General features: G+C 39.6%; 1 long non-coding RNA gene across 1 annotated transcript; it reads left to right on the top strand.

Moving 5' to 3' along the window:
* Positions 1–3,073: 3,073 nt before the first annotated feature.
* LOC122238571 lies at positions 3,074–23,708 on the top strand. The gene is made up of 3 exons (XR_006217528.1): positions 3,074–3,149; positions 5,807–5,941; positions 23,667–23,708. It is a non-coding gene; the product is annotated as an uncharacterized LOC122238571 (long non-coding RNA).
* The last annotated feature ends 713 nt before the right edge of the window (positions 23,709–24,421 follow it).

Below are 24,421 nucleotides of genomic sequence, written 5' to 3'. Positions count from 1 at the left end.
CGATGCATTTAGAATGACATAGGGAAGAAAGGGGACCCAAAATGGGCAAGTATTAAAAACGTAGTTTTGCTCTCTCCACTCTGTACGGTTTTCTAGGCTGGTGTCCTGAGTGCAGAGTATGTACCCAGAGTGCATCCAAAGTAGTCTTCAGGGAATGTAAAGGAAACGTTAGAACTCATTTCTATTTGTTTTCCATTCTTTTAAAATTTATATTTTACATATTTTTTAAAACATGTGTTAATAAAATTGAACACATATATAATTTACAAGTATCAGTAATATATGTAAATATAAATGTAAATATATGTATAGATGTATAAATATGTATATATGTACAAATGTATAAATGTATAAATATATTTTATATGTATACAAATATATTTATATATATTTGTATACATATAAAATATATATAAAATACATATAAATACATAAAATACATATAAATATATATGTATAAATGTATAAATGTAAATATATTTATATGTAAATATAAATGTAAATCAGTAACATATTAAATTTACTCATAAAAATAAATATACATGTACTGCTTATCAATGTACATAATTTATAAATAAACATATTGGAATACGCTTAAATGTATGTTACTGATAACAGTGCAAAATCAAAATAATTTGGAGACCATTTACCAGATAACACTATTCCTTACATTCTGATTTCCTGAAATATGTGTTTTATTTTATTTTTTTAATTTTTTTAATGTTTATTTATTTTTGACAGAGTGAGAGAGAGAGAGAGAGAGAGAGAGCATGAGCAGGGGAGGGGCAGAGAGAGAGGGAGGCACAGAATCCGAAGCAGACTCCAGGCTCTGAGCTGTCAGCACAGAGCCCGACACGGGGCTCGAACTCACAGACTGCAAGATCATGACCTGGGCTGAAGTCGGATGCTCAACCAACTCAGCCACCCAGGCGCCCCTTGAGATATGTGTTTTAGAGAAGAATTATTCTTTTTTTTAATTTTTTAATTTTTTTATTTTTTCAATATATGAAATTTATTGTCAAATTGGTTTCCATACAACACCCAGTGCTCATCCCAAAAGGTGCCCTCCTCAAAACCCATCACCCACCCTCCATCAACCCTCAGTTTGTTCTCAGTTTTTAAGAGTCTCTTATGCTTTGGCTCTCTCCCCCTCTAACCTCTTTTTTTTTTTTTCCTTCCCCTCCCCCATGGGTTTCTGTTAAGTTTCTCAGGATCCATATAAGAGTGAAACCATATGGTATCTGTCTTTCTCTGTATGGCTTATTTCACTTAGCATCACACTCTCCAGTTCCATACACGTTGCTACAAAGAGCCATATTCCATTCTTTCTCATTGCCACATAGTACTCCATTGTGTATATAAACCACAATTTCTTTATCCATTCATCAGTTGATGGACATTTAGGCTCTTTCCATAATTTGGCTATTGTTGAGAGTGCTGCTATAAACATTGGGTACAAGTACCCCTATGCATCAGTACTCCTGTATCCCTTGGGTAAATTCCTAGCAGTGCTATTGCTGGGTCATAGGGTAGGTCTATTTTTAATTTTCTGAGGAACTCCACACTGTTTTCCAGAGTGGCTACACCAATTTGCATTCCCACCAACAGTGCAAGAGGGTTCCCGTTTCTCCACATCCTCTCCAGCATCTATAGTCTCCTGATTTGTTCATTTTGGCCACTCTGACTGGCGTGAGGTGATATCTGAGTGTGGTTTTGATTTGTATTTCCCTGATAAGGAGCGACGTTGAACATCTTTTCATGTGCCTGTTGGCCATCCAGATGTCTTCTTTAGAGAAGTGTCTATTCATGTTTTCTGCCCATTTTAGAGAAGAATTATTCTAATGAGCAGGTACAAGGACAAGTACATAACTAGAATGATCAGTTCATTTCTTGCAAACTACTTTCTAGAGGTCAAGATTCATTGCTTAATGACCATTTTCACAATTTTGACCAATTGTATGCACTTTATACTCTTGTCTTCATGCAGTTTCACTGACTGCCATAGAATCAAGAGCTGAGCAGGAAGGCAACATCCACCTAGAAGCATGTGCCCACCTACCTGGGTACACTCCCAGGTGCAGGGTCCTTCACTCCCGCCACGGACCACAAGTCTGTCCCAGTTGTACCCTACAACTCTCCCTCCCCTCAAAGTTGTGGGAAACCAAAAGGAAAATTAGTTCACGTGAACAACTTTCCCTCATTCTTCTTCCATTTCCATTCAATAAAAATCAACTTTAAATAATCTTTCTGAGGGGCGCCTTGGTGGCTCAGTCAGTTAAGCATCCAACTCTTGATCCTCAGCTCAGGTCTTGATCTCAGGGTCATGAGTTCAAGCCCCACATGGGGCTCTGCACTGGGCATGAAGCCTACTTAAAAAAAAATCCAGGGCACCTGAGTGGCTCAGTTGGGTAAGTGACCCACTCTTGATTCTGGCTCAGGTCATGATCTCATGGTTCCTGAGTTCAAGCCCCACATCAGGCTCTGTGCTGGCAGTGCAGACCCTGCTTGGGATTCTCTACCTCTCTCTCTGTCTCTCTGCCCCCCCACCACTTGTTCTCTCACTCTCTCTCTTGCAAAATAAATAAACTAAAAAAATAAAAATAAAAAGATCTTTTTAAAAAATCTATCTTAAAGTGGATTTAACTTTAAAAGAACAGAAAGGCAAAATAGCTGTAGCCTCCTCTGGACGTCCACAATGCAGTGATCATTTTCCAGGTTACTGTATGTCACTTGACAGGCCTGTCGCCCTACTGGGGCATGGACCCTTCTCTTCACCTTTTTTCCCCCAGCACCACACAAGGGTCAGATTCTGAATATGCTTGGTGAACCCATGTGCAGTAAAGGAAAGAAGTGCCTGCAGGACCAGTGTACCCTCAGTCTGAGAACATTCTTTAATCAGGCTGCGTCACTGAAAAGCCTGACTACCCTAGGCACCATCTGAAATGCATCCCTGTCACTGATGCTCATATCCTTTTGCATCACTTAACTGATGGTGAGTGATATCCACAGCCCTGCATTTGGGGATTACGGTTGCCATGGAAAACTGTTTTCTTAACATCACAATGGCACATGACTACACTAACTGCATACCCTGAGCTGAGGGCTTTTCATCTCACTGCTTGTGGAGATGCTGCGATGAACACTTTTTGGTAATTTTAACCTAATGCCTAGAAATACAAAAAAAAAATTTTAACAATTTATAATGACTTTGTTAAACTTTTTTTAAGTTTATTTATTTATTTTGAGAGAGAGAGAGAGAGAGAGAGAGGGAGGGAGGGAGAGAGAGAGAATCCCAAGCAGGCTCTGCCCTATGCGGGTCTCGAACTCACAAACAGTGAGATCAAGACCTGAGCTGAAACCAAGAGTCAGATGCTTAACTGACTGAGCCACCCAGGTACCCCAACTTTGTTAAACTTTGATCAGGTTCATTATCAGGGAGAGGAAAAAAAACAGAGACTAAAAGAAATACAAAGGAACGTTCATAGGAAATATCAAAACTACATATCCTTGCTTGAGTATGGAAGATAATTTTAAAGTTCATTTGTAAAATAAATCTATTTCTTTTCATCTTCAGGGCATGCTCAAATTCTTGCACTAAATGAGAAAACTCCCTGAAGTCCCTGACTGATTAAAAGAATGTTAACAAAGCAATAACCTGTTTCATGGTCCATAGGGACTGGCGTAGAATAAGGCAGGACAGGATCCAATTGACTGAATCCAGGAAGGGAAAGTGTTAACCTCAGCCTCAGAACCTCCCTGTGCTACTGAGAACATCAGAGATAATCAAATAGTCACCTGAGAAAATAACCCTGCCAGGAAAATAAAGTCTTCTGATGCATCCACTGACATGGACAGTGCTTCATTCAGAAATCAAGTAAATAAAATTCCTCGAAGATATAAATCAAAAAAGGGCCTGAAATTAAAGGTTCATTCAGGAAAGGCTAATTGGGCCATCTTTTCAGTTGAAGATACGTGGGTTATTTTACTTTATGATCTGTTGAGCAGTACTATATTAAAAAAAAAAAGTGTGCTACCACATTTAACTGTCTCCTCTAACAGGAAAAGACTGAATAGGGAATAGCAATGGTCAAATGAACTGTATGAAGTTATTCTTTATTGACTACAGACTTCCCTTAATTTAAATACACTTTCAGGTTTTCTTATTCCAATAACCCCCTTGTTCTGGCAAGACCATGCGGGCCTTATGTTCAGTCCTGAACAAGTGTACAAAGACCAGCAGGTCAGGGAGTGGCAGACCCCTAATATTTGCCCCACCATCTCAGTGGCCAGGCTATGGATGGAGCTACAAATCAGTAAAAAAAAATGGCTCTCTTCCATTCTATTCAGCCTGCCTCTGTCAATTTCAGAAGAACCAGTTCAAACAAGAATCTTCACCTAAATATTTAGTCACATTAAGCACTTTGATCAAATAGATTGTGCTTCTTCCTCATTTTATGCCTGATGGATAAGCTTACCAAAAACATCTTATAAATAGACTCATGTTTTTTTTTTAATTTCCCTTTCATTGCCAACTTTCTGTCCTCCCCAGACAGAAAATGCTGAGCCCTCTGACTTAAAACTGCTCATTTTTCCCAAACTACCAACATGACTTTGGATGGCCACACGTCATCCCCCACCTTCCAGACCCAACCCCTCCTTTGCTCTTACAAGGTCAAAACTTTGAGGGAATTAGGTGTTTGAAAATATTTGATGCCTGAGTCCTGCCCCTATAGAGGGGGTAGGGATGGACACTTGGGTTTTTTAATATCCTCCCCTGCCCCAGCCCCACAATCACAGACACACCCCCCAGTGACTCCAACGTTCTGCAGGTGTTGGGAGCCATTGCCTCTGTGTACTCCAGCCCAGCTCCCCTCTGGGTTATTTTTCTTTCTCCTGAGTGCTTCTTGCCACCCAGGCTGCTGTGCCACAGTTTTGAATGATAGTAATAATCCTGGAGATGTGGTGTTCCTCTAACTCCCAGATCCTCCCACCCACCAGCAATGGTCTTTGATCCTCTCCCCCACGGATTATCCAGCAAACCACTGCCTCTTCCTTGCCGACCACCCAGGGACACATGTGTGGAAATTAGCCTCAGGTAGACTGCCCCAGAGACCACAAAACCTCCCCTCCAAAAGTGATATCAGGGGCATCCAGGGAGGGCAAGCAAATTAAAAAAAAAAAAAAAAAGCCAGCATTTCCAACCACACCTGAAATCCTCTGCCTTGCTTCCTGGTCAGAGTTTAGTAATTGAAAGTGATTTAATTCCTCCACCAAAACGGAGGTGAGCAGAAGAGGAGAGGACTTGGGTTAAGTGCAGAATCACCACTTCACAGGGTGTAGAATTATTTATAGCACTTTACACAAAAGCATATCTGAGAACCATAAATGGTGGCATACCTCTGCCTTCTTGGGGTTCTGCCACCAGAAAAGCAAGCACCTGAGCATTTCAAAAACTGTGCAGCGAGGTTCCTAAGAAAGTGCAACAGTGTGTGTGTTTGTGTGTGTGTGTGTGTGTGTGCATGCGCGCGCACCTACGCGTGAGAGACACAGAAAGAGAATAACCAATTTGAAATCCAGGTATAAATGGGATTATAGCTCCTTGATATTCATTTGATTAAAACGAGTCTTACTAAGTTTCCTCTTTTATATAAACTACACAAGACTCAACCTTGGAATGTTTTCACATGAAGTTTACAGTGTTTTTTCATCACCTAATAAAACTCTTCTATTTCTTCCTGCCGCAGACAGTTTTACAAGCATTCATTTCACATGGTGTTCTCAGTGTGCTTTTTAATTTTTATTTTAGGTTCACTTTTATCACTCCATCTCCTGTCTCCTGCTCTGAGTAAGCAATCTACGTTTTTGTGCAGCCTCTGGCCACAGGCTGGCTCATGGAGGTGTGTCTGCTGGCAGAGGCTCCCAGGAGCTCAGTGCTCCTCAGGTGAGGTGATGTGTGGTCCCGCGGGTTGTTAGGGAAGTTCAGCGATCTGAACTTAGATTCGCGGAGCAAAATATTTTACCTCCTCGTGGTTTGCCTTTCCATATCTTGCCCCTCACGGCAAATTTGCTAAGCACACTACAAAGTGGCTTTAAAAAGCTGTCTCTGAAAAGCAATGAGAAGCTGCAAAGCTCTTAAAAAGTCTCTGAATTTGGGATATGTAATCCCAATTCAGTAGCTATAAACTAAGCAGCCATGACTATCCCCAAACATTTCGTCTAGTCCGTCCCACTCAAAGTAGGTCCACGCACAACAGCAACATGGGAGCTTTTCAGAAATGGAGCTGCTCAGCCCCTCCCTCCATTTATCCAATTAGAACCTGTGCTTCACCACTCCCCAGGTGATTTCCATGCACGTTCAAATTTGAAAAGCGTTGGCCCAGGTAGCATCCTTAATGACTTGGTGGCATCCTTGATGACTTGGAAGAAATATTTCACAAAATATTCTTCATGGCCGCTTGTATTTGAATCTTGCCTCCATCCACCAAAAGACAATGTCATACTTGGTTAAGCTCTCGAGGGAGGATCATGGAGACAGCAGGAAGGAGCCAACAAACACTCAGCTGGTCTTGAGGGCAGTGGCCAGCAGAAGTCCAGGACTGTGTAGAATATCAGTGGGCTTTGGGGCGCCCGGGTGGCTCAGTCGGTTAAGCCTCCAACTTCAGCTCAGGTCATGATCTCACAGTTCATGAGTTCAATTCCCTCCTCAGGCTCTCTGCTGTCAACACTGCTTCAGATCCTCTGTCCCCCTCACACTCTGCCCTCCCCCACTTGTGCTGTCTCTCTCAAAAATAAACATTAAAAAATATTTTTAAAAAAAGAATATCAGCTTTGAAGAAGGTCCAGAATATTGACACTGACCCAGGAGTCCTGGCAGGGACTCAGAAGAGTATGCAAGGTTTGATATCATGTGTCTAGAATGTTCCACTAACCTCTGGAGTCTCTGCCAAACTTATGCCTCACAGAAAAGCAGCATTAAGGTGTAAAGGTTCTGTTATGGGCTGTTTGTGTCCCTCCTAAATTCATATATTGAAGCCCTAACTTCCGGTAGCATAGTGTTAGGAGGCGGGGCCTTTAGGTAATAATTAGGTATAGATGATGTCATGAGGGTAGAATCTCTATGATTAAACCAGTGTCTTTAGAAGGAGAGGATGAGACTAGGGCCTTCCTCTGTCTCTCTGCCATGGGAGGATACAGGAAGAATGCAGCTGTCTGCAAGACAGGGAGAGGGTTCTCATCAGAACGAGACCATGCTGGCATCCTGATCTCACACTTGCAGCCTCTAAAACTGTGAGAAAGAAATTGCTGTGTAAGTCACACAGTCTGCAGTATTTTGTTACAACCACCTGAACTAAGAAAGGTACAAAGGTAAACTCTAGAGAATCAGGAATATATTCTGATCAGCTCCAAAATGAGAAGAACACAGTAAGAATTATTAATAGAAGTGCTAATAACTTGGTTGCTGTAAAGGGGACTATCAACTTTGAAAGGAACGTAAGTAATTTTATTTAGCCCTGTTCTTGCAAAAGAAAGATAGTACATAACCTCTGATACCATCTTAAACCCTCAATTTATGCAGAACATAAACACCTTACTGAACTCTTCATGTTTTATCTCATTCTTTTGTTTTATTATGTACATATAGGAGAATATTCAGCTGGCACACTGGTACCATACCAGTTATTAAAATAGGGAAATACTTCCATACTGGTTGGTAAATAGGGGGTGTCCTGAGACCTCCAGGAGCCCCCTCTCCCAACTCATGACATAACCACCCTCAGGACCCTCATAAGATGCAATAACTTGAGGGTCAATATTTGGCATGGCAGAGACCTTCAGTTCTCCATCCATCCATTCCAGTGCAGTCTGATCTGAAAGGTAAGTGACCATGGACTCCCAGGTATGAAATTCAGTTCTACACCAATGAACATGAATATAAAATGAGAGCACTTGACCATAATAGTAGACTCATAGCCATGTAATTTTTAATATTGGATTAAAAACTTTTAAAATTATCTGTGCTACCCCTGAAAGCTAATTATTAGTAGGAATTGAAAATGTGCCTTGACACTCAAGGATAAAGCAATAGCTGATGAGTCAAAAGGAGGTAGGGGAGTCTCTGCCAACAACAGCTTTGCCCACCTTAGACCTTGGGACAGTGGTCCTGAAGTTTACAAATCTCCTGCCCCAGAGATTCTTAGTCAATAGGTCTGGGCTGGAGCCCAAGACCATTTTTCATAAGCTTTGGATGTCGTTCTATTGTAAGTGCAGGGTTCATACTTTCAGAAATGTATGAAATTCTTGTTATTCAAGCCCCTACCTTAAGAAGTTTCCCTTTGTGAATTCTTCCTTGAAACACTCTGGTCCCACATCCTTCTACCAAAAGAAGAGTCTATCTTTCTTCCACCTTTATTAACCATGCATCCATCAGGTATTTATCATACTGTGTTGGCATTATTTGTTTGCAAGCCTGACTCTGCCTGGATATCTTGGTATCTCTGGCATCTAACTCAGCATATGGCAAACACTAATTGATACACTGGTTGATTAGAAAGTAGGGGTAGGACTAATTGATACACTGGTTGATTAGAAAGTAGGGGTAGGGGCTGATGCTGGGCAATATTTACTGAGCATCTCAACCAATTATATAAAATGTTTCCTTAAGGGGTGCTATAGCACACCCTTTATGATATCTTCCTCAGTATCAGACTTTGTTGTCTCACCCTCAGGCTCCTGTGGCACCTAGAAGTTCCCACTTTCATGTAGAGAAACTTGTTGGCCTGAACCTCTAGGAGAAAGCTTAGAGTCTTCTTAAACCTTTGAGTAAAGTTTTAAAGGTTTGTGTTACCAGTAACATCTAAGACTCCACCCTCAGTGTAGGTTATTGAGGTAATTTACCATTTGATTACCTTCTCAATAAATATCTTATACCTAATAAAAATCAGAACATGTACTATAAACATTCATTTCTTAAAGCATATATTTAAGATCCATTATTCATAAAACTACAACTATAACTTTTTAAATATGCTTTAACACATTAGCACACAGAGACACTTGAATACTTTTTTTAAAAAAAGATTTTATTATTTTTAAGTAATCTCTACAAGCAACGTGGGGCTCGAACTTAACAACCCTGATCAAGAATGGTACACTGTACTGACTGAGCCAGCCAAGTGCCCCCAAGAGACACTTAATGAATACTTTTGATGCTAGAAATGAAAAAAAGTTAGATATTGTTATTGCCACATTTTACTTCATTATGATTATGGAACTTAATTTTGCCACAAGACAAGAGTAAGCAGTAGCTATTTCCTTTGACATGTCTGATTGAACTTCTTTGTATATCACCTAACTCAACATTAAAATAGGTGTTACATAAATGCCTTTGCATTTTACAACTGAAGCCTTCGCAATATTTCTAATGGTGATTAAGTAGCGGGTCTAATTATACATCACATCCATTACTCTAATGTTCCTTTAGCTCTAAAGCTCTATGATGCCACAGAATCGAGAACAAAGCTTGGCACAGTTAAAGAGCACACTCTGAAGCTTCACATGCTGGCAAGAGACTGCTTCTCAGGTGCTTTTCCAAGTAGCTTCACTCTCAGCATCTATTTTCTGTTGTGATGATGATTTAGCAATAGCCAGTGTCTTTATGGCAGATCATGGAAAAAAAAGTAATGTGTGTTCGGTTTGTGCTGTTTATTTAGGTCTCCAATTCTCCAATTCTCTCCCAAAGCAGGTGAGGGCTTTGCTTCAACCACAGTAGTCATGGTCAACATGGAAGGAGTTCTCTTGGGGATTTTATCAACAAACTTTCCAATTTGCCTTACGAACAAGGAGAAGGCAGTGTGATGGGAGTAGTGCCCCAGTTCTACTGTGTCTTCTTAAGCACTGCTCCGAGGTAGTAACAAGGGATGTGGGGGATGGGTTTGTAAGACAAGCCCCTCCAGTTCCCTTTCAAATTCATGGTCTCAGGCAGCTTTGGTAGTGAACCTCCCTCCCTGTTTAAATAGGGACCTTCATTTACTGATTCATATAAGAACGATATTCTTATTCTCAAAGGCAAGAGATTGCTATTTCAATAAACAAAGGCAAAACAAAGCAAAAAAAAAAAGGCAGGTTTTTTTTTGTTGTGGAAATCAGTTATCTATTAGCCATGATGGCTAATGGCAGGATGGAAAGGAATCTGAAAGACCACCTTAGATTTTACATCACAGATTTAAATTATATTTTAGAAAGAAATTAATGGAACGAGTTTGCCTCACAATCCAGTGGGCTGGATACATAACTGTTTTGTATTCCCAGTCACACAATTCACCACACACACACAAAAAGACAATATTCTAAGTGTTCCAAATAAGACAACAAAATAGAAAACTTACTAAATCATAAAATCCATTTTGAATTTGGCGAGACCTTAAAGAGCATTGTGGTATGTGTTATGGATACCTAACTCACAATGAGAGACAGGAAGTCATGAAGGGAGAGCTGTCACACACACCCTACTCATTGCAGCTTACATAGTCCAGCAGGAAGAAGGAAGATTTCCTCTCAACCTGGCAACTGCCCTCACCTGCAGCCAATAAGAGGCCACCTCCACTTGTAAACTTTCTCCTCTCTATAAAAGGACACTCTCCTCCTGTGTTCTCTGTACTTACAATGAACTTGGAAAAACCACTCTCCAAACTGGAAATGAATCTCTCTCTGTCCTGATTGATATTGGCGCTACACTTTAGATGTTCAACCTCACTACCATTATTTTTTTCATGTTCTTTTATTTATTTTTATTTATATTTTATTTATTTTTTTTAATTTTTTTTTAACCTTTATTTATTTTTGAGACAGAGACAGAGCATGAACGGGGGAGGGTCAGAGAGAGAGGGAGACACAGAATCAGAAGCAGGCTCCAGGCTCTGAGCCATCAGCCCAGAGCCCGACGCGGGGCTCGAACTCACGGACCACGAGATCGTGACCTGAGCTGAAGTCAGACGCTTAACCGTCTGAGCCACCCAGGTGCCCCATATTTTTATTTATATTTTAGTTAGTTAATATACAGGGCAATATTGGCTTCAGAAGTAAAATTCGGTGATTCACAACCTCACCACTATTAAACAGCCCCTACCTCAGAGTACTAAAACAGTTCAAATAGTGAAGGTCTCCAATAAACCTCAACAGGTTTCCTTTTGCTTAGACCCTCAAAGATATACCACCTTTTCTCCTTAGTTCCTCCACCATATTGATTTATTTGGGCCAAGATTTTTTTAAAAATATATCATGCTAGAAGTTCTTTCTCCTGAAAAGGAGAAATAGTTCTAGAATTTTGGAGCAGCAACCAAAATAGCCAACTAGGTAAATCCCATGACCCTCAGTATCTTTTATTTGCTCTGACCCTGATGGCCCTTAGAACTAATTCCAAGAACAGTAACCATTTGTCCCCTTTGGATGAGCTACCACCCTCCTTATGGGTAAATCCTCAGCTGATATTGACAGAATCCAGTGTACCTCCTACTAAGATCCAAATAGATCCCTCAAAAGCTCTCCCCATAATTCATTAATAAAGAGGCCTATAAATAAAGAGGCCCCTCAAGACATTAAGCAATAATAAAAGACCATAAGGGTCAGAGCCCCATTATCCCCTGTACCTATCCCTGCAACACTTGTATTTTACCTGTGAAGAAACCAAAGGGCCATAGATAGAGGCTTGTCCAGGGCTTCCAAGCTATAAACATTATTATAATCCCTCACCATTCTATTGTCCCCAACTCTCACACTTTATTAACCCCCAACCCTACTGAGAGCAATTTTTTTTTTCATGACTGATTTATGTAGTGCTTTCTTTAGTGTTGCAGTAGATAAAGCTAGTCAATATCTTCTTGCTTTTACTTGGGAAGGATAGCAAAGCTACTGAGCAGTAATGCCAGGGTTTCACAGAAAGCCCTTCTTATTTCTCACAAACATTAAAGGCTGATATCAAGTTCCCTGGAGGCTCCACTTTAATACAATATGTGGATGACTTCTCTGCTTCTCTTTCCAAGCCTCCTCACAAGAAGATAGCATCTATGTGCTAAAACTCCTAGCCAAAAAGGGATATAACATCTCTAAGGAGACATTACAATTTGTTCAAACTCAAGTTCAATATTTAGGACATCTAATCTCAGAACAAGGACTTCATTTGGATCCAGACAATTTTCATGGCATCCTGAACTTCCCAAAGCCTCAAACCAAATGTCAACTGTGAGGTTTTCTTGAATTGACAGATTATTATTGCAACTGTATCCCAAACTTCTCCTTATGGCCCAACATTTATACACCTGACCCTATCATCTAGGAAGATCCAGATGACATAACTTTCCAATGTCAAAAGAAAGTTTAATAAAGCCCCTTGCTCTTGAACATCCAAATTATCAGCTCTCTTTCTTCCTTTTTGCATACAAAAAAGAAAGGAATGCCTGAAGCCTGGGCATATGCCCTCCCCATGCCTCCCAGCTTCACCTGCTACTTACTGTCTTTTTTTGTGAAGGCCACCGAGAAAACAGTCTTTGCATCCCCTTTAACCACTTCTGTGCTGTGAAAGCTCTCCTTACCTTTCGTCACACTCAGTTTCTTTCTATAGGCTATCTCACTTCCTATGAAATTCTACTGTGTACCGCCCCTTATGTTACTTTTGCTCACTGTAATAACCTTAACCCTGACACTCTTCTCACCTCCTCTACCAATTAAACCACCTACAACTGCTTAATACTGACAGATCACCTTCTTGCCCATATGATGACTTACAGGAAACTTCTTTGGATAACAGTTGACTTTTCATTGTTCACTGATGGTTCTTAGTTAAAAGATGAAAATGGCAAATACTGTGTTGGATATGCAACATCAACTCCTTCTGAAGTAACTGAAGCAGCACCCTTGCCTTTGGCTACTTCAGCCTAACAAGGAACTACAAGCACACACATGGGTCTATGTTCCAGCCAAAGGCAAAAGTGCCAGCATTTACACCAACAGTATATATGCCTTTGGAGTGGCTCCCAATTTTGGAATGTTATGGAAACAATGTGGCTTCTTTACTTCCAGGAAGATAAAATTAAAAGCAGCCCTTACATTCAGGAATTACTGGATGTCATACTCTTACCTGCTGCTTCGGCTATTATTAAAATCCTGGAGCATTATAAACTTGACTTTCTGGAAGCTAAAGGAAAACATCTCACTGACATTTCCATTTAAAAATGCTATCCTCAAAGGGTCTAGAAGTCAAATCTCTGTCATGGTGCAAAGGAACTCACCTCCAGAGGATAATCTGGAGAAACTGACTAGAGACACCCAACAGTAAAACAAGATTTGCAATCAAATGGTTGTTAGTATGATAAGAAGAGAAACTTCTGGTTTGGACCAAGTACAAACCTGGCCCTACCAGAAATTCTAAAGTTCCCACTATTGACCAACATGCATTGAACCACTGGTCTAAAGATAAAATGATGTTCATAAGTTAATAGTTGTAGGGAAATACCAACAAGACTACAAAAAGTACCTACTTTGCTTTCCCCACCTGCCAAAAATACAATCCAGGGAAACCTGTCGACACTATTCCTAGGCACTTTAAATTGCCTAATGGGTCATTTGAATTTTGGCAAATGGACTTTATTCAGCTACCCCCACCTCATGGATACAAATATGTCTTGGTAATGATTTGTATGTCTTCCCACTGGCCAAAGCCCTTCCATGTAGACTAGCTACTATTTTTCTTCGGTAGCTAAAATCCTATTAGAATACAACCATCCCTACCTGGGGAATGCCTCTTGAGCTCCATAGCAACTGAAGAACCCATTCTATTGGTCAAATATTATGGCAAGTCTGTGCCGTTTGGCCAGTTCTATAGCCTTTTCACTGTGTTTACCATCCTCAGTCTTCAAGGCTAGTCAAAGGAACCAAAATAAATTAAAAATTTTATGGAAACCCTCCAAATACCTTGGCCAAAAATGTTGCCATTGGGCCTTCTAAATCTCAGATCCACTCCCTTTAACTCATAAACTCTCACCCTTTGAGACAAATACTGGGTTCCTGATGCATCTAGCTTCTCCCTTTTCTGATCTGCACGTAATAAAGGAGACATATGTTACTGTTGCAAAGCTCTAATTACATCCCTTAAAAATAATCATACTCTAGTAGGGCAATCTTTTCACAGCGCACTCCCAGGAGACAAAGACATCAAACACCACACTCTGCAACCTAGGAATTTTGCTTATAGGAAGAGACATCTCAAAAAACCTCTTTTCAAGCACACTGGAAAGGCCCTTACCAAGTGTTACTAACCAATCCTCATGCCACCAAACTGCAAGGAGTTGACTCTTGGATCAATGTTCTTCATCTAAAGAAAGCCCCTGACTAGAACTACACATTCTCCTATGCCTTGCTTTGACCTCTCCCCATTATAACTCCCAATGCAACTAACTGTACCTATTCCACCCATACAGTTTCCCATTCTCCCTAATACCTCAGGTCTGTGTACGGTAGCAAAAGAACTTCCCTCTGTACAGCCATCAAGAATAAAGTCCACATAACAGAAGGGTTTCTCCTTAATTATTCCCCAAACACCACTGACCCTTGACTTGGAAGAACCAATCAAGTAATTCCAAGTAATGGCACTATTAGTAATCAGCCCCCAATATGAAATTTTATGTGCACCACCTGGTTTAACCGTTGTGTGTGGTGAATTGGCCTCTAAATGGGCCTGTGAATGTACTGGAAGATTTGATTCTAACTGTTCCTGTGGCCATCCACAATAAATTGGAAGCCTCCCATGGTCCTCCATTGGTCTTTTCCATTAAGCTTTTATCACCACCTCAAATGGGAATTCATAGGACATATACATGACTCTGTATTTGCCTCCTTTGGAAGGGCACTTATCCCTTCTGTGCATGTTCACGCCAATGAACAAATAATTAGAAATCTCTCTCTGGAATTGGGAAAACTTACTTATTCTACCACTATGGCAATAACAGGCCAACAATGATCACTTAGCTCATAAGTCAAAGTAGTTTTAAACAATTGCATAGCACTTGATTACCTACTTGCTGAACAGGGAGGCATTTGTGTGATAACAAACATGGCCTGTTGCACATGGATAAATTCCTTCAATTACATAATATTAGAGGAACAAGCACATTGGCCACAAAAAATTCCACCTGATGATCTATGGTGCTTTGATCTCTTTAGCTGGCTTGGGCTTCTGGTTTAGGACTATAATACAAGCTGGGGTCACTACTCTGCTCCTCATCTTATTTTGTGTAAACGTTGTTAAAGCTTTGTACCTGTTGCCTATTGAACCTTTGTAGTAACAAAGTACCCAATACGGTGATGCTGACTCAGTGCTTCCAGATGATCCCCAACACTTACAACTTTGATAAGATGTAGACCTTGGATGAGAAATGCCAGAAAGCTCTCCCTCCCCACCCTTGCTTGTTTTCCAAATATGGCCTCAGTGTCTTCCAGTCTATGTACTTTCCTTCCAGCATGGGATGTGACATCTGGAAAAGGTCCTTCCTGGCACCAAGGGACAAAAACGATTCCAATAAGGAATAGATGATCCAGAGAAAGATCTTTATCAAAAGGGGGAAATATGAAAATGTGTTAAGGAAAACCTAACTCAAAATTGGAGCCAGGAAGCCTGTAAGGGGGTAGTTCTCATGCTCATGGCACTTGTCACAGCTTGCAAAATCCAGCAAGATGAAGACTTCCTCTCCGCTGGCAATAGCAAGCTGCCCTCACCTCCAGCCAATGAAGGGTCACCACTTCAATTGCCTGCAACCAATGAAAAGTTGCCACTACTTTAAACTCATCTTTCTCCAATGAACTTTTGTTCAAAACAACCCCTTCCTAACTTCCTCCTTTCCTCTATGAAGAGACACTTTTCTCCTTTGTTCTCTGGACTTGTCTATGGTTTGCCAGTTTGCTTGTCCTGAATTGCAATTCTTCTGCTTTTCCCAAATAAACTAGATTTTCCTGGCTGAATCCTTTACCTTTCTCTTTTAAAAGATTGACAGCATGTAGCCCAGTCAGCTCAACTAGAGATGAGAAATGAGATTCTACCCAATTTCACCTAATTATAGGAGATTTTAATAACGTTAAAATGTTTCTGCTAAAAGGAAAAGTTGTTGATATTACTGGTGATTTTTTTTCCACAATACCTTCATCCTTAAAAATGTAGAGGTGGCTCAGTTGGCTAAGCGAGTCTGACTTTGGCTCTGTTCATGATCTCGCAGTTCGTGAGTTCAAACCCTGTGTCAGGCTCTGTGCTGGCAGCTGGGAGCCTGGAAACTGCTTCAGATTCTGCATCTTCTGCCCTCTCTGCCCCTCCCCCACTCGTGCTCTGTCTCTCGCTCTCTCTCTCTCTCTCTCTCTCCAAAATAAACATTAAAAAAAATTGGGCGGGGGTGGGGGGAACCCCTGAGTGGCTCAGTCAGTTAAGCGTCCGACTTCGGCCCAGGTCACGATCTCATGGTTCATGAGTCCAAACCTTGTGATGTGTTCTGTGCTGACAGTTCGAGCCTGGAGCCTGCTTTGGATTCTGTGTCCCCTCTCTCTTTCCTTCCCCCACTCATGCTCTGTCTTTCAAAAATGAATAAACCTTAAAAAAATTAAAATTTTTTTAAATGTAAAAGGACATTGTGGCACACAGTCTCAGTCTTTATTTTTTCTCATTAAAAATCTACCACCACCAGTAAATTTTTTGAATGTACACATAGTCTCAGCATTTCATTTGTTGTTGCATACCAGTTTTCTATGATGTTTAAAAGTAGTAGGCAACTATAGATTATGTTAGGTATTGGCATAAGCATTAATCTATGTTTTCTTATTGGACTGCTATCATGAGAAGTACATAGTTAGGTCAAGTAAGTTTTAAAGTGACTACTTTTGTCTGGAGGAAAAAAATCCCTGTCAAATAAGACATAATGATGGATGGGATTAAGAAAACTCTTCAGCCTTAGACTAGACATCCCCTGAGAATAGGGAGCGGCCATTCTTTACTTTCCTTGGCTTGTGAAGAGTCCCTCTTGGAATTCTGTGTGAGGGGAGAGGTGAGCACTATCATGCACACCATATATTTCCATAGGAAGCAAAAAACAATTGCAGACTTGCTCTTCTGCCTTCCTGGAGACTGTAGGCTAGACTACACCCAGATAACAATAAATAAATAAATGCCTATGATGAGGTGACAGCTGGTCTCTATGGCAGAAATGCATAATCAGTGTTGGAAAGTTCAAGTGTGGGTATTCCAAGAACAGGATTAAAGTCTGTTTTCAGTTAGGAACCTCATAAAAAAGTGTGCTCCATCTGTGTTTACTACATGCAGCTGCACCTCTTTCCAAGGGCGTAATGAACTTTTTCTTCTTTGTGAACACTGACTTACACTCAAATGTAACAACCTTAATTATCACTAGCAAAATACTTGTGTGAGACAACATAGACCAAAACATGTGTGCTCTTCCCCCATTTATTGAAAGGTATTGCATACTTCATATTCATGCGCCCAGCTATTTAATCAGATTCCAGAAAATAAATCTAAACTGTGAAATGAGAAACTGCTAAAAGAAAAAAAAATAGAAGTAACTTTTTCCAACTATTCTGATCATATCTCATTATGTTCATGTATTAAAATTTAGGCAATATTCTAAATATACTTGAATTTCACATTTAATGAGATCAGTTCAATTTGGCACTTAACAATCACTATAAAAATTTTCATTTTGATTTAGTTCGGTTACAAGCAATATAGTTTTCAAACTGACCTCATTACTGGTGGAATACATTTACACAAATATATAATATACCAGCAAAATCGGTCAACTCTGAACATGAAAAGTTCTTCACATGCTATTACTTTGCTGTTGTTCATTTTCTGTTCACTCCCACAAAATTACTCATATTGGCACCAATTTCTCCTATCTAACAGAGAAGTAGTGTTATTTAAAAATAAGTAAGTTCCAGGTAGATGTTATAATAGCATTAAGTACATTTTATGAATTTTACTTATAGAATCACCTCAAAATTTTCTCTACTAAAAGTTGTTACAATAAATGTCAGTCAGATTCAGTTTTTCCTTTGAATTTTAAAGAGAATTAACCAGAGGAGAATTACAACTCTATGAAAATCTACATTCTATAAAATGGAGACTCACCTGCAAAAAATCCTCAGTTCAAAATCCTAAAATGTGTATTTTTTTCAAGTGGTTAAATAACTAAGACTAGTTTATTATATAATAATGAAATAATTTTAATTAAATAGCATACCATTCATATACAGTTCATAATCATCCATATTTTTATTAAATATTGTTTCCATCAATAGTGATTTAACCAAATTAATGTCTGCAGAGTATACATAGCCTTTCCCCCAGATGATCTAATATCTTTATTAAAACTTAAAAATAGGAATTGTGATAGAATTAATCCTACCCTAATATCTAAATAATGTTTTATTTTTATAATTAACAATGTTAAAATAAGTTCCCTTCCTAAATTCAAGTTCTAATCAAACAACACCGGCTCCAAACTAGAACCTGAAAAAGTTGAGTGAATATATAAACATACTTGTGCTTAGAAATAATAGAAGTGTATGCTTACAATTGATATTGCTGAATGAAAACTCCATTTTTAAAATTTTGCCTTTAAGCATTATATTTTGCTACATTCTCCTTCAATGATTTTATGGATCATTTTTCAGACAATATGAAAGAGTTGACTTCTACTTATCATTTAACTTCAAAAACTTGCCATATAATGTAGGCTTCATTGTCATAAATTTTGGCTATGGGGAAAAAAAAAATCATGGCTCACCCTTCCATTTCCTCTGCTAACACAACAGAAGCAATTATCCAATCTCAAAAAGTATCCTTGCTTTGACTTAAGCCATTAGTCTCATTAGCCTTAGGGAGCTCAGGGGTAAATTGGCTACTCCTCACCCACTTAGGGATTCTGGCAGCTCTCAGCTTCTCACAGGGGTTGTTGTTTTGTTTATGCCCAGGACTATATGTTCCAGTCCACTTAATCTTTTGGCTTGTTACTTTGTACTCCAACTCATAACCGCAAGTTCTGATTTCCTCCCCACATGGTTCCCTCAGCGCTGCAGTCTTTATATTATAGGAAGGCCTGGGTTCACCTTCTGGCTTCTACACCTCTGTATACTTTCCTGCATAGCACATAACCTTGAAAACACTATCTGGTTTCTTTCTAAATGAGCAACTCTCATATGGCACTTTTAAAAATATCTTAAAACTTTAATATCTCTTGGTAAGCCATGTATCTATCAGGTTTCTGATGGTTCCTGTTCTCTTAGAAGAAAGATCCTTTGGTTTCTTCAGCTTAGACCTACTCCCATTAACCGTACTTATTATTTATGCATAATCAGAAACTGATATCTGTGTGACATTTTTTCCCACTTTGGCCATCATAACACTCTTACCAGTCTTTTCATCTACCGGTATATTTGACATCTAAAATAAAAGCTGCCCTAAGGAATAGCAGAGAGGTCCAGGCAGCCTAGCAGTTCTTACTTTACCCCAAGCCTATGGATCCACAGCCCACTTGAAACAGAGGTAAATTACACACTTGTAAGTCATGGGAACAAGGTTCAAAACTGAAACACATATTATAGGGCAGTGACCCTCTATGCTAGCTGCATAATAGAATTACCTGGAGAGTCTTTGAAAAATAGCAATACTGGTTTCTCATGCCAGACTAATTGTATCCAAAACTCTGGAGGGAGGCCCACACTTTGGTATTTTCTAAAGGCTTACAGTTGTCCGATTTAGCAAATGAAAACATAGGTGCCCAGTTAAATTTAAATTTCAGATAAAAAACAAATACTTTTTTTAGTATAAGTATGACCCATACAATATTCTTATACTAGAAAAAATCATTATTTATCTGAAATTCTATTTTAACTTGTACCTTGTGTATTTTCTCTGGCAACCTATGTGACTGCAATGAGCAGTCAAGAGTTGGGAACAATTGTCCTAGGGTTAGCTTGCTAGGGTGCTATCCCTCTAATTTGCCATGTTTGTCTTGGTGGAAAGTGAATTCTGTTGCCCCATTCAAGACTCATCTTTCAGATTTGGTTAACTATGGTTTAATTTACCACACTTTAGTAGTATGTGTTGCAGACATGCTAGGATTTGACAACAGAGAAATAAACAAGATACTGTCCTTGTCCTCAAAAGACCATTCCAGAGGTGAAATCAAACCTTCCATACTTGAACCTATATTTGATTAAAATAAGAAATAATTTTTTAAAAATTTTTACCTAAATAGTAATTGATTGTGTTGACATTTCTGTTTATAAGAAAAGCCCATTTGGAGCAAGACTTACAGGAAAACGATTCTTTAGAGTTATCAAAAGTACATTCTTAAAAATGAACTTTTAAACACTGGTTTAAAGTTTCCCTCATCTATAGGTTTTCTGGCACTGATAGCCAATTCCAGTGTTAAATGATGCCTCCCTTCTCCAGGCTGCTTTCAGCTTTGGTGCTGTTACAAGCTCTCAAGCCATGCAGTTCCTTAGAAGATTTGAAGCACACTTTTTAGTATTTTTTAAAATTGGTGTTTAAAATGTTGAACAGGATGAGATCAAGAGACAAAGAGCCAAGTATTTTGTAATAGCATCACAGCTGGAATCTTACAGCATGACAAATAATTTGTTACCGACAATGTCCAAGGTATGGAAATCTGCAAGCCTTTTATTTTCCAAATCAGAGTGGTAAATTTATTCTCATATCTTGCACTAACTCATCTCCAGGTGTGTGTTCTTGAGTGGGACAGATAGGCTGGACTTGCGGCCAGTCTGCTGGACTATGCGTAACTGCACACAAGCATGTACACGGGTCTAAGACAGGACCCATCACCCTCCATGTGAGCCACAGCAGAGAACATGCTGAAAGCCACAGGTCTACATTGGTATCGATCTGTTCATTCACACATATGGAGTATTGTTTTGTAATTAACCACAACTTCAGCCAGCTCTTCTGTTACCCAGTTTACATGCCTCTGAATTTCCCACAAGACATGGCAAGAAACTCAATTGCAGAAATTTATCTATATCATGGCATTCCCACACCAGCTAGTAACTCAGGAGAAAAAGGAATAAAACGAGTTTAGCATGACATTTTCTTGATGAATGCAAGTTACAGATTTTCATTAGTGTTTTGATATGTTGGCAAACCCCTACCTTTACCCCCAGATGGTACTATATACCAAATATTCTTAACTACCAGTTACTCCCAAATGTTTCGTTCATTTCTCTTCCATATGTCTCAGTATAGATGAAATAAAATGAGAGGGAAGAGTCTCTTTTTATTTTCAAACTGTGTGTTAGTATGATGCGGGAGGAAAATTTTCTGGTTGTCATGCATGAGATTTTCTGGGGGGGGGGGGCGCTCAGCCCCATGGAATGAACATAATTGGGTATGAATAAACTTTAACAGGGTGGTATGCTCTGAGAATCTATGAGGTGAAAAAATGCATCTGAGACAGGCATTCAACATGTAACATTATCCACTAATTAAAAACAGTTTTTAAGTAATGCTTAAAGTTGAGTATCTTTGGTTTAAAAAAAAATAAGCAAATTTTAAGGTATTTAATTTTAAAGTAGGCTCTGAGGATTTTGTTACACAGAGCAAGATACTAACATACTTGTTTCTCACACTAACTAATGCTCTTCTGTCCGATCACAGTATCCTTGACAAAAGGTGCTTCTGTACCAATATAATTAATAAAAACAAAGATTATATATTATGAATGGGAATATGTATCAGAATACATATCAGAATTGGCCAGTATGAACTAAGTTTTTCTCATGTTTTTTTTAATTTCTTTCAAATGTTTATTTATTTTTGAGAGAAAGAGAAAGACAGAGAGTGAGTGGGCGAGGGGCAGAGAAAGAGGGAGACACAGAGTCCAAGGTAGGCTCTAGGCTCTGAGCTGTTAGCAGAGGGCCCAATGCAGGGCTCAAACTCACAACCCGCGAGATCATGACCTGAGCTGAAGTCAGATGCTTAACCAACTGAGCCACCCAGGCGCACCACATCTTTTCTTTTAAAGCAGAAGAGGGACTGCTGTTAACTGATTTATTTAAAGAAACCATCACCATATTCTCATCTAATACTCACCGTAATCTAAAACCATCAAGCACTGATATTACTCTCACTGTAACAACAGCTTCATCATGCTCTGGGCTCATATTCATCAGAGGCCACCTGAGCTGATGGATGACCTCTGTGGAGAGAAGTCTTAAGTCTCAGCTGGTCCCCTTTTGTCCATCAGTGGTGTTCACCTGCTGTGTTCATAAGTATCCATGTGCTCTCTCTGACACGTAGGTCTCATTGGTCTCAAGTTGGCAAATTCCAGAAGAGGGACCATTTATGCATAGGCTTGCATATTTGCAAATAGCCTGATGAGCTCCGCCCAGACCTGTGTGTCTACTTCAGGCCATTTAAAATCCAGTAGGAAGCCACCAGTTAGTCAAAGAATATCATCAGTGATAAAAAATTTCAAGTTATCTCTGACTTGAGCTAAGCAGAACAACAACAAAATCCTAGAATATTCATTAGTCTAGGATATTCATATTTTGAGAAGTTGATTTTAATGATCACGAAAATCATAAGCAATGGTTTCAAACTTAATTTAAGCAGAATTAACCAAACCTGATTTCTAAGGGTTTCGAGGAGTACTAAGTGGTACCCACTGAGGTGAAGAAGGCCCCCACTGAGGTATGCTTGTCTTCATGGAGTCAGATTTCTACTCCCTTAACACCAAGACTTTATGGCAAAAGGGCCAGATATAAGCTACTCTGCCACTGCTCAACAGAGTACCTTGCTTCAAGTCATAAACAGTCCTGAAGAAAGCAAGCTATTCAAATCCATGAAATTTTAACTCCTAGATGAGGTCATCTCCATCAAAATCGATTATTGATCTATAGCCAGGATGCTGGGTTCTAGTCCCATTTCTGCTCACCAACTGTGTGCCCTGAGGAAGGCATTTAATATCTCAAAGACCATGTTTCTCTCTGCCAAATGGGCTTACTTTCTACTTTCTAGATACAAAGATTACTGTGAGACTAAGATACAGTGACAAATGTGGAAGTGTTTTTGGAAAAAGAAAAGCAACGAAAACACTAACTCAATTTAGTCTTCCTCAGACAAGCATTTTCAAGTGTCTGCACAAACTGTGTTTGCTCTGAATCCTCTCTCTACTGCCAAAGGGGAAGTTTCTGTGTGTCTCTACACCTAGTCTGTCACCACTGCTGAAATAGAAGGAGTGTCCATGCATGACCCTGACACTTGGAAGAACACTCTTCCTTTTACATAAGAGTTCGTACAAAGCTGCCACTGGCATTATGTTAGAGAGGGGGAGTTCCCCACCCCAAGAGTCAGGACAAGCTTTAACTGTCAGGAATCCCCTGGGGAGGTCACCAAGGACCAGCACAGCCAGGTGGTGCAGGGTTTCCCAGCCAGTACCTTTTAAAGGTCGTATTCCATATTTAGGCCCAAGGATAGGCTGGCAAATGTGCCCTGAGCTACAACTCAATAGAGAACTTTGTGTGTCTTCAAAAGAAAAATAAGTCACTGCCACTCCCACCTGAACCCAGAATAAAGACTGATTTTTTTTTTTTTTTAGTGAAAAGTAATAAAAGCCAAAACCACCATGAGATACCACTCATCAGGATGGCTACTATCAAAAACAAAAAAGGACAAACAAAAACCAGTGTTGGTGAGAATGTGGAGAAATTGGAACCTTTGGGCCCTGTTGGTAGAAATGTAAAATGGTGCAGCTGTTGTGGAAAATGGTGTAGCAGTCTCTCAAAAAATAAACATAGAATTACCATATGATCCAGCAATTCCATTTCTGGGTATATACCAACATAATTAAAAGCAAAGACTCAAAGAGATATTTGTATATTCATGTTCTCAGCAGCATTATTCACAATAGCCAAAAGGTGGAAGCAATTCAAGGATCCATTTACAGATGAATAGATAAACAAAGCATGGGCTATACAGACAATGGGAATATTGTTCAGCCTTAAAAAGGAAGGAAATTCTGACAGAGGCTACAACATGGATGAACCTTGAAAACTTGCTCAGTGAAATAAGCCCATCACAAAAGGACAAATAGTGTATGGTTCCACATATACAAGGTACCTAGAAGAGTCAGATTCATAGAAACAGAAAATAGAAGGGTGGTTACTGGGAGCTGGAGGATGGGAAAATGGGGAGTTAGTGTTTCATGGGTTCAAAAGTTTCAGTTTTGCAAGATGAAAAAGTTCTGGAGGGGCGCCTGGGTGACTCAGTCAATTAAGCATCCGACTTCAGCTCAGGTCATGATCTCACGGTTCGTGAGTTCAAGCCCCGTGTCAGGCTCTGTGCTGACAGTTC

The sequence above is a fragment of the Panthera tigris genome, chromosome B2 (genome assembly GCF_018350195.1).
Source record: "Panthera tigris isolate Pti1 chromosome B2, P.tigris_Pti1_mat1.1, whole genome shotgun sequence".
Lineage (NCBI taxonomy): Eukaryota > Metazoa > Chordata > Mammalia > Carnivora > Felidae > Panthera > Panthera tigris.
This window is presented reverse-complemented; position numbering and strand designations above follow the sequence as displayed.